Here is a 19,654-nt window from a genome sequence, read left to right as displayed (position 1 = left end):
AACCATAGTGGTTATACTGCGCTTTTGTGATACAAAAGTCACTTCACCACAAACATAGCAGAAGTTATCTGCACTGTTCACACAAGTACGAGGCATCTCTGCTCACTTTGGCTAAACAGAAATGTGTCCCTTTGCAAAATTAAACACTGACAAATAAGAGAGCACGACACTGAATGATTTCTAGAGCTGATATAGGGCAATTTGTTCAGCAGAGTGATGTAAGCTTCGTTATGATTGCATCATCCATGACTTCTAGGAATAACATGATGCAGTTCATATCATGTATGACGCAATACCAGCTTCAGATTGCATCATTCGTTGTTTTGCCTAAAAAGCAAGTACTGTCCAAACCCAGTCATAGATTTATTCATAGATCCAGTCAAAGATGTATTTTAGTCATTTCTGGTTTAAATTGAGATCCCTTCCCTTTATAACTCACTTATCCTCCGCTATTCCCAAGTCAAGGGTCGTATATACTGACCCAATAGCATATCTTGAAAACTAGAGCCAATCAACAATTTTAAGCATCATTTTCGTTCTCAGTGACCCAGAATTAGTAAAGTTGGACTACATTTATTTCAGAAGCATTTTGCCTGTAGAGCAGTGTAATTTGTTTAATTTCATCTGCCATTATGCTGCTGATTGGCTTAGCTTTATGGGGGTCTTAGAAATTCCTCCCACTTTCCGCTAATTTTGACTAACTTTAAATAATTTTGTATAATCTGCAAATTCAGCCACCTCACTGTTTGTCCCTTTTCCAGATCACTTAGGAATATATTCACACTCTTAACCTTTGCATGTTGAAGACTGATGATTTGTTCTTACTCCATTTTCTGTATCTTAGCCTGTTTCTAATCCATGTTAATATTTTACCTCTTGCCTCAAGGCAACTTGGTTTCCTTAATAGCCTTTTTAGGGGATTTTGTCAAATTATTTTTGAAAGTCAGATCCATTGTTTTTCCTGTATCCATTCTTTTGTTTACGAGCCCAAACAAATATGAAAGACAGAAAAGAAAAAATTACTGGAGTATGGTTCAGAAGGTTGAGAGGCCCAGGAAGACAGGCAGGAAATGTTTATTCACTTGAGAACCATTTAAACCATGTCCTGTGAGTCTTCGTTTCTCTCCCGCTTCCAAGATACCCTTGCTTGACTTTTCAATTGTAAGCACCTTATACATTAGCCCTTCCACCTCCCATAGTTCTGAATTTGCTTTGGATGCACAGAAATCCTTGAGGATCTTGCTTCCGTCTTTCAAAGTATTCTTTTTAAAAAGTAATTCCTTTATAGCCAGCCTGCGTGAAGAGTAGTCATGGCTTTCATAGAGTACAAGCAGGTCCTTCACCTTCTCCCTATTCACATTAGATAAGCAGACCACCTGCTTTGGCTAAAATGACTCCCATTGTTTCTTCTTCACCCAAGGCTAGGCCATCTGTCTATGCTTAGACATCTGTAGCGAAATTGACTCACTGGCATGGCGCCTCCTGCTGGTCTTCTGGGAATTAGCTCTTTTCCAGCATATGGAGCACCCTCTGAAGGCCAGTGTCTCACTTGCCGCTGGCCCCATGTCCCTGCTGGATCTCGGTGCCCTTTATCTCAGTGCCCTTTATCTCGGGGTCCTGCCCCAGCAGTACCTCCACACACTGGGTCTCCCTTCCCAGGGGAATCCCCAACCCTCTACACCCAGCTTGCCTCAGGGGCTACTGCCCATTGTCATCTAGCCCCCTCTCACTGGGGCAGCCTGCAGCCTGTAATGGCCACTCATCATTGACAAGGGGTTAGGACCAGCTGCCTCTGCCTATTCCCAGGCTGCACCTCTGTAGCCCCAGTACGTTTGTAGGCCTTCACCAAGGCCTGCAACCTGGGGGTTTACCAGGCGGGAGCTCCCCAGTTCCTCTTGCCCTTCCCCAGCACTGTTCTACTTCAGGTACCGTGCTCTTAGGCAGCTAGCCCTTCCCACTCCAGGGCTAGAGTGAGACTTCTGCTCCTGGCCCCCAGCCCTCTTATAAGGGCCAGCTGGGCCCTGATTGAGCTGGCCACAGCTGTGGCTGCTTCCCTAATCAGTCTAGCTTGTGTGCTTTTCACACCTGTTCTCCACAAGTGAGGCAGCCGCCCCTCTAGAGCATCTTATGAGAATGTCAAACTCATTCTCTTCGGAGAAACTTGTGGAGAAAGTAAAAAATATTGTTTTCTCAACCTCTGGAACCGACGGTGAAGCTTGCTAATACACCAAACATTGTGATCAGCTCTAAGGAACATCTCAACTCCTCTTAGGCCTGACCCACACAGGTTTTTTTGTACTGTTAAAATTGTATCTGTCTAGAAATCTGCATACTTAAAGTAGTACAACCCCCTAATATGGATCCAGTTATATTGGTGTATAGCAGGGGTTGGCAACCTCTGGCACGCGGTCCTGGCGTGCTGGGCCAGTTTGCTTACCTGCCGCGTCGGCAGGTTCGGCTGATCGCAGCTCCCACTGGCCACGGTTCGCTGTCCCAGGCCAATGGAGGCGGCGGGAAGCGGCGTGGGCGAGGGATGTGCTGGCCGTGGCTTCCCTCCCCCATCCATTGGCCTGGGATGGCGAACCGCGGCCAGTGGGAGCTGCGATCAGCTGAACCTGCCGACGCGGCAGGTAAACAAATTGGCCCAGCCCGCCAGGGTGCTTACCCTGGCTAGCTGTGTGCCAGAGGTTGCCGACCCCTGGTGCATAGGTTCTTATACTGGTATAGCTTATTCCTATAATAAGCTAAACTGCTATAAGCATCTTCAGTCTCTGACATGGACCAAGACTTCGTATCTTGATCTATAATACGACTGCCCTTATGGCAGTGAGCAGAGTATGTGGCCCTTCCTCGTAGGACAGGCAGCAAGGGATCCCCTGTTCAGGTAACTGGTAAGCTAAGATTTTGAAGACCCGTTGGGTTGAAATCAGATCCCTAAGGTAAGGTAATAAGGTAATAATTGGAGATATACCAATCTCTTAGAACTGGAAGGGACCTCAAAAGGTCATTGAGTCCAGCCCCCTGCCTTTACTAGCAGGACCAGTTTTTGCCCCAGATCCCTAAGTGGTCCCCTCAAGGATTGAACTCACAACCCTGGGTTTAGCAGGCCAATGCTCAAACCACTGAGCTATCCCTCCCTATCCCTGTAATATCACAAGCAACACTTCATTATTCCTCCACCTGTTGTAGACCAAGTAGGAGGTATTCTCAGGGGAACTGCCAAGATAACTGGGAAGAGTTGGAAAAAAAGAGAGCAAAGGAGAATGCTAAACAGATTCTCCGAACTGGTAAGTATGTTTATGTTTTATGCCAGGGAACTCTGGAGATAGTGGGCAGACCAGTCCCATTTCTAGAGCAGCGACTGTTCTGTTTTCATAGCATTCCAGGGGTATATCATTTCTAGACGTATGCCTCTCTCACCATGAATAATAATGGTCTCTGTTTTTATCCCCAGAAAAGTTGGACACCATTTTAATTGTTTTTCAAGACATTCAAGTGCTCTCAGCAGAGAAATTCTCCTACCTTTGTCATTTATTTTACAATATTTGAGGAATCTGGAGACATATATGTTTATTTATTATTTGTATTACAGCACTACCCTTTGGACTTGAAAAGGTTAAGTGAGTGTTATCCCATTTTTATGTCAGGGGAGTGGCTTTCATCTGACCACCTTAAAAATAGGTGACTTGACTATAGATCCAAATACAATTTACCTTTATCATCTTTTATCTTTTACTTATTAATATTTCCATATAAAACAAATATAAGGAAGTATTTCTTCACACAATGCACGTCAACCTGTGGAATCTTTGCCAGGGGATGCTGTGAAGGCCAAAACTATAACAGGATTAAAAAAGGAATTAGACCTATCCTCCATGAACATATCTATCAATGGCAATTAGCCAGAATGGGCAGGGATGCAACCCCATGCTCTGGGTGTCGCTAGCCTCTGATTGCCAGATGCTCGGAGTGGACAACAGGCTGGATCACTTCATTGCCTGTTTTGTTCATTCCCTCTGAAGCACCTGGTATTGGCCACTGGGATAGATGACCCATTGGTCTGACCCAGTGTGGCCATTCTTCTGCATATACTCATTTGATACAAACCATTTTGCAAACTGCACATGCAAATAAATCAGGAAGGTGCCAGTATTTACTGGATGTTGTCCATAGGGAATATTTTCCCTCTGGTCCTAAAGAACAGTTTCACCTGTAACAGACAAGAAGATCTGTTTTCCTATCAATGTGTGAATATTTAAAGCAGTTTTCCTTTTACACTCACAAAGCTGCACAAAACAGATTACCTGAAAGATGTATGTGTAGGGTTGTACTTGTTTGAAATAAAAAGAATTTTCACTGAATGCAGAATTCTCACTGAATTGCTGGGCATCTCCCGAAATGGCAGAGAGTGTTTCTCCTCTCCCTTATATAAAATTCCCTTCTCTATTTTGTAAAATCTTTGGCTGTCTTAGAAACCTTCACTGCTTTTTTCCTCCCTCTCAGTTCCATCCCCACTTGCACCTCTCTGCTCCTTTCATTGTGTTTTCTTTCAACTCCTAGCTATGACACCTGTCAAAATGATCTTGGACTTTGGGTAGACAGGCATATTTGCGTGCATTGTGTTCCTGCTGCTTTGCTGTGGGGGGCGGGGGGGGAGGGGATTTATATTTGTGATAAATTTGCTTGTCACACTTGATATGCAGAGATCTGAAGAGCTTCTCTTCACTGAGTTTACACAGTATTGTAGTGCTAGAGAAAGTTGCTATAGTTAGGTATACCCAATTCACAGAGCAGAACAAGCAAACATGCTTAGAGGAACACTTACTATATTTTGTATCTGCCACTTTTGATTTAATGGACGAAATGTACATTAATTTCTATTCATTTTAATCTTGTGAATTCAGAAAAAAATATTAAATTTTGTCTGCATACAATAATACAAGATTATGCAATGGCCCCCATCAATGAGATGCTGAAAGAACACCAAGAGTTACTTTTACTTGCCATTTAAATATAATGAGAGAGATATGCTTCCCTCCCCTGCTTCCTGCCTTCTTTTATGTTCTTTGCAATATGAATTCACTAACACCTTATTTAAGTTATTTTTGTCAGCCAGACCTTTTCCTTCACATCTGACTCAGACAATGCACTCATTTCAGTAACGTTTTTTCATCTGACTTTGAGCAAAACTGAGTAAAGTCTCATAATCAAATGGCTGCAAAAGGAAGAACAGTAGTTGGCTAGGAAAAGGAGTACTGTGCGTTTGATTTTAAATATACTTTGCACTTATTTTGCTTAGTGTACTGTAAACATTTTTAAATACATTAAGTCATTAGATACTTGCTAGTAATATTTGCAGAAACTGTATTAATACCAGTCACCCTGTACACGCAATATAATTAAGGAATTTTGGGTCTGATCCTACAATGCTGAGTGCCTTTGACTTGGGCAAGTAGATGGGATCGAGTAGGAGTTCATTCTCGCACTTGCTTCTTCCCTTGAGTCCCCACCACCATTATGGAGGGGGGGAGTGGTCAAGGATGATGGGGTAAGATTTGCACAGGTGTGGATGAAGCCTGCTTTTTACAAGTTACATATGTTAAGGCTAATTCCCCACTCTGGCACTCTAAGTGCAGAAGGTGGTGGGCTGGAAGGATTTTAAAAATTAATACTGGCCACTCCAGGGTTGTATTAAATTCCCAAGGTTACAGGTTTTCTCTGATCTTGGATTGGTAGATGCTGCCACCACCCAAGTGTAGAACCCCTTTGAGAGCCCAGGAGGGCGCACTTGGGAATTCCTTCCTGTGGGGTACCCCAAAGCCCTTTCACTTCCCTCCCCTCCGGGGAAGAGCTGAGAGAGAAAAACAAAGGAAATCAGCTGTTGCCACCAGCTAATTAGCAACATGTGCACAAACCTCTTAGAACATACAAATCCAATTCTGTTCTTAAAAAAGGTAAATTTTATTCATAAAAAAAGAGAAAGAAAATACATCTGGGAACTCAGGCTATTGCTAGATTTAAAAAAAACAACAACAACAAGGATTAAGCACCAAGAATAGCTTTCTTAAGGTCCAGCTTAAAGGTTACAAGAAAAACAAAAGCACCTGGGGTTAGCACAGAGGAATCCACAAGTCATAAAGAAATAAAAGATAACCTAATTGTGTTTTCCTAGACATTTCCTGATCTACATAAATATCTGGGGTTTTAAATGAGTGGTTCTAGGTATGATACTGATGATTTTTTTCATACCTGGCCCAAGCTTCTTAGAGCATAGCTCTGCCCTGTCCGCCTCTCCCCAGAGAACAACAGACAGAGACATCAGGGGAGTTTTTTTTCTCAATTTTAAAAAGGTCTAGCCTTCCCATTGGCTCTTTTAGCCAGGTGCCCACTCACTTCCTTTTACCTATGGATAGCAGTGAGACTTTTTAACCCTTTACAGGTAGAGCAATTAGAGAACAGCTAGTAAGAGGGATTTTATAGCTACTGACTGGCTGGGTGTTCGTAAAAGGGAGTTTCCCCGACCCCCCTTCATTTATCACAACATACATTTTTAAAAATCAGGCTCCAGTCACATCTGTGTGTGTGTACACGAATGTGTGTATGTACGTATGCTGTCTCTCTGCAGAAGTGGGGTACTATATTTGATAATATTTCAGAGAGAATACAAAAGTTTTGGGGATTGCTGAAATGCTTACAAAAATTGTTTATCTCATAGCTCTGTCTGGTGAAAAATGTCAAGCACCTGATACATTGTGCAGTATGTTATAGGGTCACTATGGACACTTGCCACAATTTTAGCTCATGATATTATCTCTAATACATTCAACATTTTGTTGTGGCCTCAGTCATTGCCAATTTTTATTTTTATTTTTCAAATATGCATTAGAAAAGAGCCCCAGAATAGCTCATGGATCCTGGGGTATTAGCTCAGACCCTTCCCTAGTGAAAACCAAACAAAAGAAGAAAATTAGTGTGAGAAGATGTTGGATTCCTGAGTTTTCCTTTGCAGAATTTGGTGGCGCTTGTATGGTCTTGAGAGAGATCTGTAAAATTACATGTGCTTCATTGGAGCTGGCTTTCCTGTAACTTGCACAAATTTACCACACTTTTTTCCACTGACAACACTTCATTTTAGTAACCATAAAGCCAAACAGATTATCTAGTCCAAAACCAGTTTTTATCAGAGTGGGCATCAGGAAAGTTTAATTGAATTTACCATCACTGTCCCTTGTAGGTTGGTCTGTGGTTACCCACGTGGTGGGTGATTTCTCAGACTGCAACAAGAAATAGTTCTGTGGACTTCAAGGACTTGTATGTACAGAAATGTGGTAGGGAAAGACAAACTGTCCTTCCTATTGTCTGTGAGACATTCTCAAAGAGGAATGATAAGCTGAGTGTTGGGTTCAATGTGATGCCCTGGTTAAAAAATAGCTTACTCTGTGTAAAAATAAATAAAATATATATAGGTATAAACTGTTTTTGGTCTTGTGAAAAGAACTCTTGCTTTTTACAGCAAATGTACAACCATACAGTTCTTGCTTCTATGGATTTGTCCACACAGGGAAGTTATTTTGAATTAAGATAGGGTTTGAATTTAAAGTGGAATAGCAATTCCTAATTAACTCCCAGCGTAGACATGTTTATTGCAGAATAAAAGTGCCTTATTACAAATTATCTTAATCCGTGTCTTAATTAGCTTAACCCACAGTGTGCATACCTTACAGAGAAAGGGTTAGTGGGAGACTGGAAGCTCGGTTAGCCCACCTGGTTGTATGTGGGGGGATGTCAGGTAATTCTGTTATCCGACCTAGTGGAGGCACTGGTTGATTTATTTAAGGTAAGGAGGCCCAAGGCATTGGAAGAGAGGGAAGCTGGGGGAAAGGCATAGAGAGAGAGAGAGAGACTGACACACGCACCACGTGGGAAGAGGCAAACAGGAGCCGGGTCTCTAGGATGAAAGCCCTGGGAGAGGCATCATTCTGTACAAGAGCAGCAAAGAGCTCAGCAGAGCCCAGGGTGGGGTAAAGAGTCTGCATAGGAGTGAGCTGAGGTAGGAGCTACGAAGAAGGCCTAGAGAGAGGACAAGGAAAGAAGCAGTTCAGATATGAAGCGGGTCAGAGGAAGCGGACAATAGCTACTTGCTTACAGGGTCCCTGGGCTGGAACCCAGAATTGAGGGAGGGCCTGGGTTCCCATACAGGCCCACTGAGGATGGTGGCGTGAAAACCTCCATGTCTACGCTACAGGGACTCTAGTGGCATAGCTACAGAGCTGTAGCTATGCTGCCATAATGGCATAGTGTAGACACAGACTCCGCGTCGGAAGGGGTTTTTCCCATCACTGTAGGAACTCTACCTCCGCAAGTGATGGTAGCTTGGTTGACAGAAGCATTCTTCTGTTGGTTGACCTAGCTGCATCTGCACTGGAGGTTAGGTCAGCATTGCTACAGCTCTCATGAGTATGGTTTTTTCACAGAAATACAAGATCAACTTCTAAGCATAATGAATGTGTAAGGTGCAATATAAAGGCACAAGTATTCATTGGTAGATGAGTTCTACAAAGTAACACAAATCCCGATTACACTTTTCAGCTAGGTGCTAGCTAATGTATGATATTTGTGTACAAACAGAAATGTTCTCCGTGACCCTCTCTTCTCCAGCATTTAGAGGTAAAGATACGCATTCTCTGTGGCTTTTTACAAATACTGCTTCATAACATTCTGTTGCTATAGGAACATTTATGATGTTCTTATCTCAAACATTCCTTGAGCAACAAACTGTAAAGTTGCAGATTATTGGGGGTATGGTGTGTGTTTGTTTGACACAACTGCTTGAATTTGCAAAGAAGGAAGCTCTTGTGACACAGTTTTATCTCAAAAGCATCTAAAAACCAAGCTGCTTAAAAAGTAGACACATAAAATTAGTTCTTTTTTTAAAAAAAAGAGAATAAATGAAAAAATGGCTTTCAGTGTTTCCCAAAAATATTTGATTGTGAGTAGTGCCTTACCAGTTTGGACATGGATGAGAGGCAGCTAGCTGAACTTCAATCTGGATAAGGCCAGGGTGATGTCGGTAGGTTGGGGGAGGGGGGAAAGCAATCAGAAGACATGGCAAAGATTATACTTTAGCCCTTTTATTGAAAATGTGTATCTACCAGTTGCTACCTGCATACATAGTTTGTGGGTATCGTTGCATCCCCAACTGCTATTAAGTGATCTTGTAGCAGCAGTGAGTGAGGAATGTTATTGTTTCATGATGGTCTTGTGAGGAAATTGTCAGATTTTTAATTTTATTTCCTTTCACAGACCTTGCTACTGTAATCCATGCCTATGGGATTTAGGACTGGACAGCTGCAATGCGCTATATGTAAGGCTACAACTTAAATCAACCCAAAATTAAAGTTGATGGCAAATGCTATGCTCTTGTTAAGAGGCCTGTCTCTGGAGACATAACACCAGTGCTCCATGACCCACACTGACGCCCTGTTGGTTTCAGAGTGGATTTTAGCTTGTTGGTTTTGATTGATAAAAGATGTAGCTGCCTGGGACCTGCTTGCTTGAGTGATTCCCTCCTTATGCTGTTGCAGCTGCAGTCAGTGGAGGTGCTCAACCTGGGGTCCCTTCAATTTAAAAGCTGCCAGCTGACTATTTTCTTTGGGAGGCCCTCATTTTTGGGAACTGTTTTTTCTCTCTAATGTGAACTTAGAACTTGTGGAAAAGGTGGGGTATCTGAGTTTTGTTTGTTTTTTACTCTCTGATTAGTCATTTTCTGGTTTTGAGGGTGTGGAAAAGCTGCTGGTTTTATCTTTTGTATGATTGTATTTTTAATTTATATACGTGTCTAGATCATGAGATAAGCACTTTTGTATTTATAAATGAGCCATTTCAGATACATTTAGTACAAAGGAAGTACTTGTGATGGGGCCATCATTTTCTAAGTTAATGAGGCACACAAGTGTAACATTAAATACATTCAGAAATAAACAATACAAATGAATGTCTTGTTTCCTGTCTGATTATGGAATGTCATAAATCATTCCGGGATTACCTTTTATTTATTTTAGTTGGGAATTGCATCATGAGCAATGTACACATCTGCAGACCTGTGATGTGAGAGCTGTAAGTAAAGTGGTTTCTAATTCAAATACAGATGAACCACAGAACAGTTTTATATCGTTACTATCACTAAAGCACTGCTTATTTTTTAATGTATAACTTAACATATTTTTTTAAAAGCAGGGAATATTCCTTTTCCTCCCAAGTACATTTACTTTGTAATAGTCCATAGCTACTCACAAGTGACTGTGCAGTGCTCCAGACCTCTCTTTCATGTTTGTTAGGGCTCCCAGTCCTGTCTGTTGCTGATACTATCAAGTGCTTCTTTGCATTGCTTTCGCTATAAAAAGTGCCATGAACCACATATGAGCAGTTTTTAGAACTATGCAAACAGTAAACGAGAGCAAGATCCACCTAAAAATAGGACTAAAAACATAATTGGGGGAACCCTAGCAATTCTATGATAAAATGTTGATATGCAGACAAGCAGATATTATTTAGAATAGATTATTTTTTTGACCAGGCAAGGAAAAAACTACAACCCTACCCCCAGTGCCCCTTGTGGTTTTATGCTGTAATGGAATGTCCTAGATGCAGTGCAAGTGTGTGTCTCTTTTCAAGATGAAGATTCTACAGTAACGCCTCGCTTAACGTTGTAGTTATGTTCCTGAAAAATGTGACTTTAAGCGAATCCAATTTCCCCATAAGAATTAATGTAAATAAGGGGGGGGGTTTAGGTTCTAGGGAAACTTTTTTCGCCAGACAAAAAACTATATATTATATAGATATACACACAGTATATGTTTTAAACAAACAATTTAATACTGTTCACAGCTATGATGATTGTGAAGCTTGGTTGAGGTGGTGAAGTTAGCGGGTGAAAGAGGGAGGGATATTTCCCAGAGAATGCCTTGCTGCTAAATGATGAACTAGCAGTCAGCTGAGCCCTCAAGGGTTAACACCGTTGTTAATGTAGCCTCTCTCACAAGGCAGCACGGACACAGGGGAAGGGAGACAGCAGAGCAGACAGAGACAGATATACACCTTGTGCGTGGGAGGGAGAGAGAGAGATGCACACTGCCCCTTTAAGTAAGCTGACCCACTGGTAAATGCATTGTCTTTTCAAGTGGATTAGGAAGTTGAGACAGCAGCTGCTGCCCCAAGCTCTCTCCATCTCTCTCCCTCCATCCGTGTCCCCTCCCTGCTATATATGGAGAAGGGGTAAGCAGGGTGCAGGAGCAAGAGGGAGGGGGACACCCTGACATTAGTCGCCCTCTTTCCCCCTCTGCACAGCAAGCAGGAGTCTCTGGGAGCAGCTCCAAGGCAGAGGGCAGGAGCAGCACATGGCAGTGGGGGGAGGGACAGCTGAACTGCCGGCAATTGATAGCCTGCTGGGCGGCTGCAGCACAGGGAGCTTAGGGGAGTAGGGAGCAGATAGGGGGAGCTGATAGGGGGGCTGCCAGTCCACCTTGGTTACAAGCCCCCACCAGCTAGCTACAACGGGCTGCTCTTCCTGCAAGCAGTGGACAAAGCAGGCAGCTGCCAAACGACGTTGGAACAGAGCATTGCACAACTTTAAACGAGCATGTTCCCTAATTGATCAGCAGTGTAACAATGAAACAACGTTAACCGGGACAACTTTAAGTGAGGAGTTACTGTACAGCCCACGGTAACAACATCCCTTTAGGAAGAGGGAGATGCTCAGAATGATGGTGTGCTGTGCTGTATTGGGTTTTAGATATAGGTGCTGGAACCAGAGGTTCTGGGGGTGCTGCTGCACCCTTGGCTTGAAGTGGTTTCCATCATATACAGGGTTTGCAGTTTTGGTTCAATGGCTGTCAGCACCCCCATTACACAAATTGTTTCAGCACCCTTGGTTTCAGGGATGTCTCCTAAATAAATAGCAATTTAGGAATGCTCAGTGAATTGAGTTTATTACATTTGTTACTGTACTATTACTTGCAGTGTCTGCTGAGCACCCTTGGTTCTCACTGACTTCTGGGGCAGTTGCACTTTACAGGATCAGGATCTTAGGTGCTTTTGTTCATTTTGGGAACAGATTGGCCAAATGCTGTGTGCATTTAGTCACAAAAAGCAGTTTTGTTGGAACACTTTGGTCTGGTTTTCTAATTTTTTGACATCTGCTTTGTTCGTATTAAATACTCTGCAAAGAGCTTGTGTGCTCGGTTCCTGTCTCCTGTGATGAATGAATCAGTTATTTTTATCATTTCTGCACAAGATAGTGAGATGTCATTATAACATTTTGCATTTTCAGAACAATTAATCCACTGCATCTTCTGAAGATCTCTTTGGCAAAGTGGTAAACCTCAGAATGCATAATATGCATGCACTGATTTAATCAAGTCCAATAATCCTGTTTTCTGATTTGTTTATTGGCATGAGCATTTTTGTTCAGATGGTTTAGTAGTCATTGAGGATTACTGTTGGTTTGACTTGACTCTACATCCTTTTAAGTATTCAGTTTGTGGGATGACAGAGGGTTTTCTTACCCCTCCTCCATTCCCAACATTCTGTACTGAGGGGCAACCCCTTCCCCCTCGCAGATTGGAGGCAGAGCAAAGATTGACAGACGCTGCCACCCCTCTGGAGAACCCCAGAGTTCTCTGCCTCCACTCTTGAGCAGATAGCAGACCAGGAGTCTCCTCTTGCAGAACTTTTCAAGATAGTACTACCAAAAAGATAAGAAAAAAGCAGCTCTGTGTTTTGTCTGGGGGGTTTGAGTCAGGTTTGCCTTGGACCCTGTCCTAGGTGTCAGATTACTGCTGGAATATACCTGTTTTCTACTTCTCTATTGGCCCATTGCAGATAAGGAGAGGGAAGAATAGCTGCAAATGCTCCTCAAGTTTTACCCTTTCCTGTCCAAGGACACTAGGACTGGTCTGTCCAAACTGCAGAGAGGAACCTGCAACCACACCAAAAGGCAACACAGGGGCAGGCCAGGTCTCCCTGTCACCCTTCAGACATAGGACCTAACCCTCTCAGCCAGTGGGAGGACCAGGTCCTTGCTGAACGAGAGAATTAGGCCACGGAGGGCCGTCCTATATCTCATCTTCCAGCCCAGTCCAGGAGGTGGTGCAGGTAGATCCCATAATAGGTCTGGAACCTTTCCTCAGCCTCATGGGATGAACTGTTCATCTCAGTTGGTCCCGTTAGCCATGCAGCAGTAGTAGCTGTATGGGGACCATCACCATCCTTAACCTCAATGGTAAAGTAAGGAAGTGGCTCTGCTTCTAGTATGGGCAGACAGGCGGGCTACATGCCGGTGGAGCCTTTACCGACAAAGGAAACGAAAAAAATACTTCTGAAAGCTCCTTCCCCTCTGTGGAGACATTCAGTGGAACACTTGTGGAAGTTCCTCCCTCTATCTAAATTATAGTGGCCCATGTCCAACAAGATCTCTTATCTCTTATCTTGTCAAGCATCAGGGGGTAGCCATGTTAGTCTATATCCACAAAAACAATGAGGAGTCCAGTGGCACTTTTAAAGACTAACAGATTTATTTGGGCATAAGCTTTCATGGGTAAAAAAAACCCCACTTCTTCAGATGCATGGAGTGAAAATTACAGATGCAGGCATTATAATACTGACACATGAAAAGAAGGGAGTTACCTTACAAGTGGAGGACCAGTGTTGACAGGGCCAATTCAATCGGGGTGAATGAAGTCCACTCCCAATAGGTGTCAACACCAGAAGAGGGAAAGTTGCTTTTGTAGTGAGCCAGCCATTCCCAGCCCCTATTCAAGCCCAAATTAATGGTGTTAAATTTGCAAATGAATTTTAGTTCTGCAGTTTCTCTTTGAAGTCTGTTTTTGAAGGTTTTTTTGCTCAAGTATGGGTACTTTTATATCTGTTATAGAATGTCCAGGGAGATCGATGTGTTCTCCTACTGGCTTTTGTATGTTACCATCCTGATGTCCGATTTGTGTCCATTTATTCTTTTACGGAGAGACTGTCCGGTTTGGCCAATGTACATGGCAGAGAGGCATTGCTGGCACATGATGGCATATATCACATTAGTAGATGTGCAGGTGAATGAGTCCCTGATGGTGTGGCTGATGTGGTTGGGTCCTCTGATGGTGTCGCTAGAGTAGATATGGGGACAGAGTAGGCAACGAGGTTTGTTACAGGGATTGGTTCCTTGCTTAGTGTTTCTGTGGTGTGTAGTTGCTGGTGAGTATTTGCTTCAGTTTGGGGGCTGTCTGTAAGCGAGGACTGGCCTGCCTCCCAAGGTCTTTGAGAGTGAGGGATTGTTTTCCAGGATACTTTGTAGATCGTTGATGATGTGCTGGAGAGGTTTTAGCTGGGGGCTGTATGTGATGGCCAGTTGTGTTCTGTTATTTTCCTTGTCCTGTAGTAGGTGACTTCTGGGTACCCATCTCACTCTGTCAATCTGTTTCCTCACTTCCCCAGGTGGGTATTGTAGTTTTAAGAATGCTTGATAAAGATCTTCTAGGTGTTTGTCTCAGTCTGAGGGATTGAAGCATATTCGGTTGTATCTTAGGGCTTGGCTGTAGACAATGGGTCGTGTGATGTGTCCTGGATGGAAGCTGGAGGCATGTAGGTAAGTATAGCGGTCAGTAGGTTTCCAGTATAGGGTGATGTTTATGTGACCATCACTTATTTGCACTGCAGTGTCCAGGAAGTGGATCTCTTGTGTGGACTGGTCCAGGCTGAGGTTGATGGTGGGGTGGAAATCGTTGAAATCCAGGTGGAATTCTTCAAGGGCCTCCTTCCCATGAGGCCATATGATTGTCATCAATGTAGCGCAAGTAGAGGAGGGGCGCTAGGGGACGAGAGCTGAGGAAGTGTTGTTCTAAGTCAGCCATAAAAATGTTGGCATAGTGTGGGGCCTCCGGGTACCCATAGCAGTGCCACTGACTTGAAGGTATAAGTTGTCCTCAAATCTGAAATAGTTGTGGGTGAGGACAAAGTGTCAAAGCTCAGCCACCAGGCGTGCCATGGCCTCATTAGGGATACTGTTCTTGACAGCTTGTAGTTCATCCTCATGTGGAATATTGGTGTAAAGAGCTTCTACATCCATGGTGGCCAGGATGGTGTTTTCAGGAAGATCACCAATGCATTGCAGTTTCCTCAGGAAGTCAGTGGTGTCTCTAAGATAGCTAGGAGTGCTGGTAGCAGAGGGTCTGAGGAGAGAGTCCAAATAGCCAGATAATCCTGCTGTAAGAGTGCCAATGCCTGAGATGATGGGACGGCCAGGGTTTCCAGGTTTATAGATTTGGGTAGCAGATAGAATACCCCTGGTTGGGGCTCTAGGGGTGTGTCTGTGTAGATTTGTTCCTATGCTGTAGCAGGGAGTTTCTTGAGCAGATGGTATAGTTTCTTTTGGTACTTCTCAGTGGGATCAGAGGATAGTAGCCTTTAGAATGTGGTGTTGGAGAGTTGCCTGGCAGCCTCCTGTTCATAATCCGACCTGTTCATTATGACTACAGCACCTCCTTTCTCAGCCCCTCTGATGGTAATGTCAGAGTTGTTTCTGAGGCTGTGGATGGCGTTGCATTCTATACGGCTGAAGTTATGGGGCAAGTGATGCTGTTTGTTCACAATTTCAGCCTGTGCACGTCTGCAGAAGCACTCTGTGTAGAAGTCCAGCCTGTCATTTTGACTGTCAGGAGGAGTCCACTGATGGGTGGAGACGTCAGAAATTTGCCATATGTGAGCAACTTCTGTCTTGGACCAGTGGGTACTAGAGTCAGTTCTACAGAGTTATGCCATCAAATTGACCAACTCCTTTTCCCCAAGACAAGTTCACAGTGTCACCTATGCCAGGGGGTATGGTCCAGTTGGTAGAAAAGGAAGAGTATAAAATGGCTAGACCTCAGGACCATTGCATTAGGCCGCCTCCATTTTCAACCGAGAACTGATCAATGTTATATAATCATCCACACATACATACACTGCTATTGCAATGGCATAGGTCAACCAACAAGGGGAAATGAAGAAGGCAGATTTCGTTCTCCCTTGTTAGTTGGCGTATGCCACTGCAGTGGTGGTGTCTGTGTGCATGAATACTGACTTGCTCAGAACATTACCTTCTCTCTCGCTCTTTCTGAAAGCTATCCACATACAGGAGAGGGAGAACATAGCTGTGGAGTGGTTCAGCAGGAGGCAGACCTGGACATGAAGAAGTGGAATCTGAATCCTTCAGTATTTCAGGAGGTGTCAAAAAAGTTCAAGGGTCCAGTCCTAGGCCTTGTCTACAGAGAGAGCTTTAAACCAGATTAAGTAGAGTTAATTCAGTTTGTAAACTCTTGCATACGCACAACATAGTTCATTGTAGAGCACTGTCTCCGCTTTTTTTGTGAGGTCTCGAGTCCTAATTCAGTGTGCTCTAAGTTCAATTTGAGTTAATTTTTTCTGTTCATGTTCACCCAGTGCTGCTGCCTGCTACTTTTAGTCCTCCAACTGCTATCTCACACCACTTTGAAGACAACTGTTTCTGACCTGTCTATTTACCTCTGTGCTCTTTCCCATTTAAAAACTGGTGCAGGGCCAGAATTTGCCCATTTGCTTCTAGATTTGAGTATCTCAGCATTGCTGAGATATTACTCCAGAGTCCTTACAACGTACCTCAAGCAGCTGCTTGGAGTTGTGCCGAGACCACTGATCTCATTGCCTTCTAGAGAGAAGCATTGGTGCAGCATGCTCTTGTGGTCAGCCACTGGAATAAAGATATTTTTGTGCACATTGCTAAGCAGATGTCTGCAGGGTCAGAACCAGGACACCAACCAGTGCAGGATAAAGAGCAAACCGCTCAGGAGGACTTGCTTTAGAACCAAGAATACCAGGAAAAGGTCTGATAGTGGACATGTAACCTTGGTATTATTTAAGGAGCTGCACAGGATTTTGATCAATTAAACGACTACTGAACCCCAAAAGGTTATGATCCCTGCTCCCCTATTCTTACCACCACTGAGGATGAACTGGAAGAATCATTGGAGGTAAAAAATGAGGAGGCCAGTGAAGACCTGTCCCTGGAAAAGCAGGATCTCTTTGGGACTCAGGATTCTGGTTAGTGTTCTCAACTAACATGAGGTAGACATTGGCATTGCATGACCATTTAAAAAAAAAAAAAGACTCTAGCTCCCCACTATAACATGCATTCTTACAGGAAAAGCGCTTTATCTTAGGGTTAGCAAAGCTTTTAATGGCTTTAAACAATCTTACATAGGAAAAAAAACCTGGGGATAGTGAATATTTTAGACAGTCTGAGCAGAACCCTATATATTTTTCTCTGCACTTTCAACAGGAGTGCAGGGGAGATGAAGCAGAATCTAAGACTGAAAAATTACTCAGTTTTGGTCTGGATATTATGTGGGATAGCTGAATGGCAAATCCCCCAGGTATAGTTTTGCAATTCCCTGTCACTCTAGTGTTTCTGGGGGAACCATCTTGGTGAATAACATCACAGCGTATTGTGCTGGTCTGCCCTTTGTCTTTTTTGAATAAGGCTATTCTCTGTCTCCTAGTCATCTGTCTCAGCATAATGTATTGAGAGTCAGGACAACCTAAAGAGGATGTAGAGGGGATTACTATCCCGCTCGCCCTCAGATGTCCCCTGCTGTCCCCTCCAACACTATAAGTGCCTCAAAAGCCTAGCAAAACTGGGAACATAATTCCTATCCCAGCCCCAAGGCCCAACAGCAAACCCAAACAGCATATACTGCAGTCAAAAATCCCCATCTAGTCATCCTCCATCATGCACACACTATTTACTAACGTTCCCCCAAGACTGGGAAGAATCTCAGGGAGGGAAGGTCAGAAATACATATAAAAATGCTATTGTAGCCTCTCCAGAATATGAGCAATAATAGCGTATGGGGGGATTTGTTTTTGTTTTTTCTTGCTCCAACCATGGTGCCTGCAGTGGCCAGACCCTAAAAGACAGGGCTTTTATCAACAGCTGAGTGGTTGGCTAACTTGAGGCAGAAGAAATGGAAAACTCAGGATGAAATGTTCAGACCTCATTGCAGACTTCCCCCCAAAGTGGGGAGATGGAGGGTTGTACTTCTGGTCAGATAGAGAGAGAAAAAGAAATGAAGCTCTCCAGAGCGAGTGTTGGAGTGGCCAGGGATTCCTTTGCCTAGGGGGAATATGGAAAGACCATGAGGTTCTTCACAAGGACACGAGAGCCTGAAGCAGAGGCAGTCAATGCTCTATCTCAGAGGTGACCACAGGACCTACTTTATGCTTTTCCTCTTTTGGAAAGGGCAGTAAAAAGAATCTAAAGGAATAGGCCAGTCATCCTGACTATCTCATGCTGGCCTCAGAGACCCTGGTTCTTGGACTTAGTGAGGTTACAGCTGGAACTCTCTCTGAAACGACAGCCTCAGAAGGAATTCCAACCCAAGAACTGATCCACTGCCAAAATCTGCATTTGCTAAAATTAGCATTCTGAAAGGTGAAAGGGGAGAACTGAGGTATCTGAGATACTTGGAGAGAATTCTGGATACACTTTTGGTATCCTGAAAAGCATCTACCAACAAGATATATTGAATCAATTGGACTAAATTCCGATACTGATGCTACAAAAGGTGGATTAATACCAAGACAGCCACAGTAAAGGATGTCTTAAGAGTTTCTACAGGATGGGCTGCCAAACAGCTTCAAATCCAATACATTAGGGAGACGTTTTGTGAGTGTCCTGACCAAAAATCTGCTTTGGTTCATTACAATCAAGACCCCATCAAAAGATTCCTTAGCAACAGTCAACACAGGTTTCTGGAGCACGAATTTGGTGCTAGATGCCTTAACCAGATAACTGAGCCACTACACTGTTTCAGCCTTCTCTCTCGTGCTCTCTCTCGATGTGGCTTTCTTTGTAGCTAGGAATGTATTGGAACTTGAACCATTGTCTGTACAGACTCATCTGTGTATTTTCCATTATGACAAAGGCCCAAATTTTTAAAAAGTATTTAGGCATTAATGCTGTCAGTGTTGCAATACTTAAGTCTCATTTTCAAAAGGGATTTAAGCACTTAGGAGTTTAAATCCCAATGACAGTGGGATTTAGGCTCTTAGTGTCTAAAACCCTTTTGAAAATGAAAAGTGTACATATTGCGTTTTATGTTCTGGGGCTCTCCACTGAGGGACAGTCCTGGCTGCAATCTGTCTGTCAATCTTTGCTCTAACCACCTTGGAGAGGGGGTATGCCCTGTAGTGTACAGAGTGTCTAACATTTAGAGTGTTAGAAAGAAAATTCACAGGTGAGAAGGAAATTTTCCTTTTGGGATTTTTTTTTTAGTTGTAATTCTTAAGACCGGGACAATACAAATATTCAGTGCCTGAAGAAACTTATATTAAGGCTGTATTTTTCTATTGTTCTTACTTATTTTTAAACTTTAGTTCATTTTAAAAATATCTTCGTATGCTTGGTGTATACTGGAGGTTCAAGATGCATGTAATCTGTATTTGTTTTAAAGAGCTTGTTTTTCACTTCCAGGGACATAAGAAACTCTAGAGGTTCCAGTGTGACTGATTATACTAGGGGTAGGCAACCTATGATTTTCAGCGGCACTCAGACTGCCTGGGTCCTGGCCACCAGTCTGGGGGGCTCTGCATT

General features: G+C 43.3%; 1 protein-coding gene across 9 annotated transcripts in view; it reads left to right on the top strand.

Annotated features, from left to right (window-relative positions):
- Positions 1 to 19,654, top strand: part of TRERF1 (transcriptional regulating factor 1) — a 140,693-nt gene that overhangs the window by 73,222 nt on the left and 47,817 nt on the right. Inside the window, exon 1 of one of the 9 annotated variants that reach the window (XM_045008429.1) lies at positions 10,062 to 10,116. The exons of the other annotated variants lie outside the window; for them this stretch is intronic. The gene's annotated coding sequence lies outside the window, so the exon portion shown is untranslated. Of the gene's footprint in view, positions 1 to 10,061; positions 10,117 to 19,654 lie in introns of those variants that run through there. 9 annotated transcript variants of the gene reach the window in all.

The sequence above is a fragment of the Mauremys mutica genome, chromosome 3 (assembly GCF_020497125.1).
Source record: "Mauremys mutica isolate MM-2020 ecotype Southern chromosome 3, ASM2049712v1, whole genome shotgun sequence".
Classification (NCBI taxonomy): domain Eukaryota; kingdom Metazoa; phylum Chordata; order Testudines; family Geoemydidae; genus Mauremys; species Mauremys mutica.
This window is presented reverse-complemented; position numbering and strand designations above follow the sequence as displayed.